Genomic DNA, 6,842 nt, shown 5'->3' on the forward strand with positions numbered 1-6,842 from the left:
GTTTGACGGGCGATATCACTCGGCCAGGGTGGCCTCAATTGAAGAGTTTGTTAAGTTGAAAAGTTTTTGCTAATATTAAATAGATTTTCAACTTTAATGGATGGCAAATCAATATTTCACTTTGGCTTAAAATTTCCTCATAATCTGTATAGCTTGGAATATATTGTAAAAACTAAAAAGTAACTTTTATTTAATCCTTATTAATTGTAATGAAAACATACCTGCAAGATGATCGCATAAAATCTTTATTTTCAAATATCTCAAAGCATCTTAGGCAGACTTGATCCTTTTCGTTAAATTCAGCCTCTGCAATGCTTGATTCTTCACATTGAGATTCTTTCAGTGCTTCAGGATCAATTTCACACAAAGCTAGGCCGATGATACTCAGGAGAATTATCCAAATCTTCATTTTTTCTATCAAATAATAGCATATACAAATTTAAATGCTTGATAGACTGATCTCCGAAATCGGAGCTAAATAGAGCAAATACGTATTACTGCGAATAATTTTTGATCAAATAATTTGATTTTCGCTTTGAGGTTAATTCCGCAACGATCAAAATTACCAACTGGGGAGAACACTGATTCAGATCAGTGATTTTGCACTCGCATATAGCCTCCCGCACATCCTCGTACGTAAGGTTATGCCCTGTGCAGTTACTCTTGCTACGTATGGGATTGGGCAGGATGCTACGTGAGAGTGCGAAATCTCTCAAATATGTATAACCAGAAACACACCAGTAACATATTATCAACAAATTTTGATCTATTCATTGGATTTTCGCATATAAGATTCGGTCTTACTGGCTGAAAAGTAAACTTGAAATATGCCAATTATGTTTGCTTTTCATGCTTAATGATAATCATGCTTAGTGCTAAAAACATTCTAAAGAAAATTAAGTAGAAAATTCCTTGTTTAGTTGTTGAATATAGGTTGAACATTAAAAAGACGTATTTTTTGCTGCATAAATTTTCTTTTGCACATTTTTTGATTTGTATCCATATTCTTAAAGACACATTTCGAGCTATATTCTTTTATCTCTATTAAGCATGTGTTTCGAACTATACCCCATTTCTTAACCATACATTTCAAGCTATGTCCATTTTCTTTAAAGCCCAGTTTGGGCTATATCTCATTTAAACATAATCTTTCGAGCTGGGTGCATTTTCTATCTATATGTCTGACGATATGCTTCAACAAATCTTTATAATAACTCCTAAAGTGTGCGACTCAAAACACTAACACATAGTCACTCCATAGGGGAGAGTGGGGTCAATTGTAACAGGGTACGATTGTAACAGAGCAAAAATTTCGAGTGTTAGGTTCTAGATTTGGTTCCTAGGTGGCGCACAAGGTGTATTTAATAAATTTACATGTACACCCCTGCTGGCAACCATTTTTATGCACTTTTGAAAGAGTTACATAACAAAAGATATTTTCACGCTACGGAAGTACTTTTTTTGGTATTAGAATATTATATTGTAACAAAGTAATTTTGTTTAAACAAATAAAAATTATTAACCGAATATGCAAGTGGACACCTTAATTAACATTTCAAAAAAAGATTAGTTTTGTTAATTAACTACCATTGTTTTTAACAAATGAAGCTGAAATGGCGTCTTGGGGACGATTGTAACAATAAGTAAAGGGACGATTGTAACAGCTGAAAATAAATAATCTTATGTTTACAAACCATTACTTAACTCTTTAAGAACCACCAATAGTTTCCTATATCATTTATATTATGTTGCATGTGCATTATTTTATTTGTCACCTTTCACAGCATAAATTAAAATTTTTAACCCCTTAAAGTTAAAAGTTTAACCCTTTAGGTCTCTGCTCATTATTATTTTTACTCCTAAAATATCACTACTATTTTGATCAATAAAAAAATATATCACAACTATGATAATATGTATAATTAACTATGCTGTAGTTGAATTTATGAACTGTTACAATTGACCCCGTAAGTGGGGACAATTGTAGCAAGTGCACGACTGTCAAAAATTGTTAATTACTAATATAATAGCATCTAAAATTAGGCATTTATTATTTTTTCTAGTAGAGGATAGTCTACTTTATTCGTCTGTCAATTAATACTAATAATGTATTGGATTTTTTGTTACTTAAAAATAGTTAAGTGAAAAATGTTACAATTGACCCCACTCTCCCCTAAGCTTAATCATTAGACTTTTCTACCGTTTTTAGTACTTTTAGTTAATTTCGTTAAATTTGCTTAATTCTTTCGGCGTGCAATTTATTCAAAGAGTTTTAATTCTTGTAAAATATTTAGCGCAAGATTGTGACTTATCTAAACGTTAGCAAAATTTATAACACTTACCTTAGTAAGAATTTTGCTTCAAAATTAGGTATGAAAGGTATACAACCTTAATTCACGCTGTGAAATCTATAAGTAATGGCGTTTTCTAATTCTGAAAATTATATAGTGCTACAGCTACGTTGCATTAACCACAACAGGTGATAATTTAATTGGGATGCCGAATTGATTTGTGGCACTGTTTTCATATTTTTGACAGAACAATACACAAACATATGGTAGATAAAGTGGACGGCAGATATTGGTAATTACATCCAAAAACAAAAATTAAAATCTGATGCAAAAATTCCAAACTGAATAAAGTTCTTCAACCAATCAAAATTCCGATCGAGAAAGAATTGCTTCAATATTTCAATAGTATAATTTGTTTTATTTGATGACGTATTGTTTATTTCTGACATTAGGAATGATTTTTTTGAAGCAATACTAAAAAAAGAAAGGAAAAAAAAGATTTTTAACAAAAAGAATGGAAAAATTTTCCCCAACCCGCCCTCACTTAGGGCATACGGGTAAATACTTCTTAAAATCAAAAAAATCCAGAAAACAGTACAAACATAAGATACATAAAATACATATCAGATATGGCAACAGCCCATGAACAAGGCGGGCGCAGAGCAGCAAAAATCATGTAAGGTGATAAAACATTAAAACAGCAATAAATTAAAAGTGTCAGTTAAAAAAACAATTTTAAAGATAAACGTGCAAAATTTACGAAAGAACAACACAGTATAACATATTAAAACAATACTTTTAAAACCAATTAGAAAGTACAAAAGTAATTACAATAAAATTGGAGCAGGTAGAAGTAGAAGAGTTTGTAAAAGACATAGTAAAAGTTACAAAACTATACCATCAATAAAATTGAGACACCCAAGCGGGAACGAGCAAGCTCCGAGACCATTAAAGACCGTTCCCCTAAAAGAATAATAAACCTAAATCAGAAATAAAATTCACCCAAAATTATTACATTTTAAGAAAATAATAAAACACAAAAATTAAAACAATAAAAAATAAGATGCTATTTCTATCAATGCTGTAATTTGCATGTGAAAGTAACAATCAAGAAAATACGATTCACTACGAAATGAAGAAAATTGTGATTGTCGCAAGGCGATCACAGGTTACCCATTGGCAAAATGTTTGTTGTCTAATTTTTTTTTTTTTTTGTTGAAAAAAACTTTTCTGTGTTTTCGTCTTGGACATCTCAAACTGTTGATCCTGAACTGCTCGGTACACAATTTCGCCGACATATTCAAATGCAGCTCAGACACATTCTGTGTAAATTCTTTTGATGAAATTGAATAGATTTCGAATAGACTTAGACATTGAACAGCCAATCGAGGTCAATATTAACATTTTCGATTGGTACAATGGTGTTTGTAAGTTGCATCATACACCCGTTTCGGATTCACAAGTTCATATATGAAATATGATTTGAAAGCTAGCCTTTTTCTCAATTTTGAATGAATAGTGAATGAATCATTTATATTGCGTGGAAGACAGTCTACGGTCTTGTGCAAGCTATTGGGTACGTTGACAATGAATCTTATCCCTAACTGGTGATCAACACCCAGTTCTCGTATTTGCATGAAAGGGGTTCGGAGAGTCACCATTAGCTCTTCGGTAGGGTTCAATTCTCTCAACCACTTTGGTACTTTTGTGAGAGACGGGCTTCATGTTTGCGTTTGCGAACAGAGTTCTTTCGTTTTTCCGTTTGTGTGTAAGGCTTAAGGTATTCCCGTCTACGTTCGTTGGCTTTTTCAGCCTCGGTAAGTTTAGGCCTTGGCGTTGTTTTTTCCTTGCTTCAACTCTAACTTTTAGGACCATGTCAATCAGTTTGGATCCTCTTTATTTGTGATATTCACCTGAATTAGCGATACAGTTTGAACTGTAGGTTAGAATTTCTGATTCTTAATTAAAACAATAAAAAAACAAAAATATCATTCAAATGACGAAATTCTCTTTTATTCACAACTCAAGATGTAATCATGGGATCTCTCTGGTTCCATATCTCAAAACTAAACTCACCAACTCAATGCATAACAAAATTAAAAGTGAAGAAAAGAATTCTAAAAAAATTATCAAACAGCAGCGGTCGCCATAGCAACGTATGAGCACTGTTTACTATTACTTTTGATACATTATTTCGTTGCATATTAAAAGAAATACTATTTTCGTTTTAGAAATTCTATTTTTAACCTTAAAAGAATTTCTAAAACGAAAATAGTATTTCTTTTAATATGCAACGAAATAATGTATCTATTTTTAACCTTAAAAGAATGGTGAAGAATAAACTTTCTTCAATAAAGACAGTGTTTCTTTTAAATTTTTATTTAAAATTGAAAATTATTAAATAACAAACTTACACTTTTGCACAACTTTACGCAGAGTAAGCACATAAATAGGCACAAATAATTTTAAAATTCCTTTCTAACAATTTTATAACTAACGCTGTTCACATGCATTTTTACTAGCAACGATATCTTTGTAGGAAGATATAGTCAAATTCTAACAATTGCCCAACACTATTAAAAAGATGTCTCTGATGGCTGAAAGTTATAAAAATGTTTTGTAGTTTTTTTTTATTAAAGATTAATTAATTATTAGATGGTTCATTTAGTTGAGATTTGAAAGTATTTTTTGAATGAAATATATTTATATAAAGTTATTACGCCTCCATTCTGTTATTAAATATAAGGTCATTGTACCAAAATACTCATAAAATTTCAATTGTCCTTTTTAAAAGACAAATTAGACCTCAAAAGGTGAAAGTTAAAAGCACAGTTTTAACAAGAGACACGAATAAAGCAAATTTTATTTCAAAAAATTAAAAAATTCGGAGTGAAATTTTTTAATTGTCAATTGAAGCGTTACATGTTGGGTTACTTTTTCATCGAAGTTAATACATTTTTTTTGGTGAATACTAAAACTACTAAAATTTAACAACTAAACTACTAAAATATTAACTACTAACTACTAAAATGATTCCTGGTGGAACTAAAATCAAACTACTAAAATGTCAGGAACTAAAATCAAATTAGGTACCTCTTTAAAGATGGACACGAGAAAAATATTTATATCGAAAAAGTAAGAAATAATACCATAAATCTAAAGATTCATTATTCTAAAAAAGAAAAATACTATTAAAAAAACTTACATATTTGCGAAACTTATCATGTTTTACTCACAGGAAGAAACAAAGATGATTTCCCAATTGTATTCCAATAGTTTTAACTAGTTTTGCTTTCTTTAATGCATTGTTGCTACAATAAGTCAATAAATAAACAGCAAACAGTTGAGATTTGTAATGAAACAATTGACTAGCAATAGTTTAAAAAAATGTTTTGTTGCCTTTTACTTTATTATAAACAATCTTTAATTTTTAAATTTCGTGCTTATTTAAGATTTGTAAGCATTTTTTGAATGAAATGCATTTTTTAATTGCCTCTTTTATTTTTTCATATGAGAGCCACTTTTTCAACAAAAGAAAAACTTCTTTTCTTTCCTTTTAACAACTTACATTTAAAAAAAAAAGTGTAAGATACCTCGTTAGTCTTTACAGATAGACACGAGTAAAAATATATTTATTGCAAAAAAGAACAGCAATGCAGCAGAAATCTTCAAAAGGAAAGTTTTTTTTATTTTATTTCCAATGAACTGCACAAGTACGCACACACGAGCAGACCTAGTGCGTTCTCCAGAAGTGGTATCCACTCTTTCAGGATCACTACAATGGGTGAGATACCATTGGTCATGTCAATTTGGACGTCTAGTTTCTGCCACACTAGATGACAGCACCGATACTCTTATTTGGATGCTAAAGTGCACTGGAATTTAATTTTGCCGGAAATGCCAGGAGCCAATAAGGCACTCCAAGCATCTTTTACATGCCGCATAATCATACGACATGGCCGCTGAGGATTTTCTGCATCCCGAAAATCCGGTGTCTGGGCCGGGATCGAACCCTCAGACTTGGGCTCAGAAGGTCGACGACAAACCAACTGCGCCACCAGCCACACTCAAAAGGAAAGTACTCACAATTAAATTAACGTTTCTTCATATGCGTCTCGCAGAGGACTGATCGTTAAGACACGGTTCCCATCAGATCACCGAAGTCAAGCATCACTGGCTGTGGTCAGTGTGCGGGTGGGTGACCCACTTGGATCAGTCTGCGTAGGGACCGAGGGTATGCGGTATTGGTCCTCGTTAAACTGTGCTACCGTAAAGTGCTCGACTTCGCGTGCAGGTCGTTGGGCTGCCGAAGCGGGGGTGCCATCCCCTCTGCAGAGGATCAAAATTGTGATGGCATGTCTTCGGATCATCCTCAGGGATGCTTCCCAGACCGTCGCCAATAGCACATTGTGCAGCTCTAGTGCGACGTAAATGAACTACAACACCAACAACTTCTTCATATGCGTTAACGGTGATAAGTGCCACGAATGTGTAAATTCAAAAGGAAAGTACTCACAATTATATTTACACATTCGTGGCACTTATCACCGT

General features: G+C 32.5%; 1 long non-coding RNA gene across 1 annotated transcript; it reads right to left on the reverse strand.

The window, feature by feature from the left end:
* Positions 1-229: 229 nt before the first annotated feature.
* LOC122269475 (uncharacterized) lies at positions 230-2,814 on the reverse strand. Its single transcript, XR_006225206.2, has 2 exons — positions 2,343-2,814; positions 230-414 (listed from the first exon to the last, which is right to left on the reverse strand). It is a non-coding gene; the product is annotated as an uncharacterized lncRNA (long non-coding RNA).
* Positions 2,815-6,842: the final 4,028 nt, after the last annotated feature.

Source organism: Parasteatoda tepidariorum, chromosome 1, assembly GCF_043381705.1.
Source record: "Parasteatoda tepidariorum isolate YZ-2023 chromosome 1, CAS_Ptep_4.0, whole genome shotgun sequence".
Taxonomy (NCBI): domain Eukaryota; kingdom Metazoa; phylum Arthropoda; class Arachnida; order Araneae; family Theridiidae; genus Parasteatoda; species Parasteatoda tepidariorum.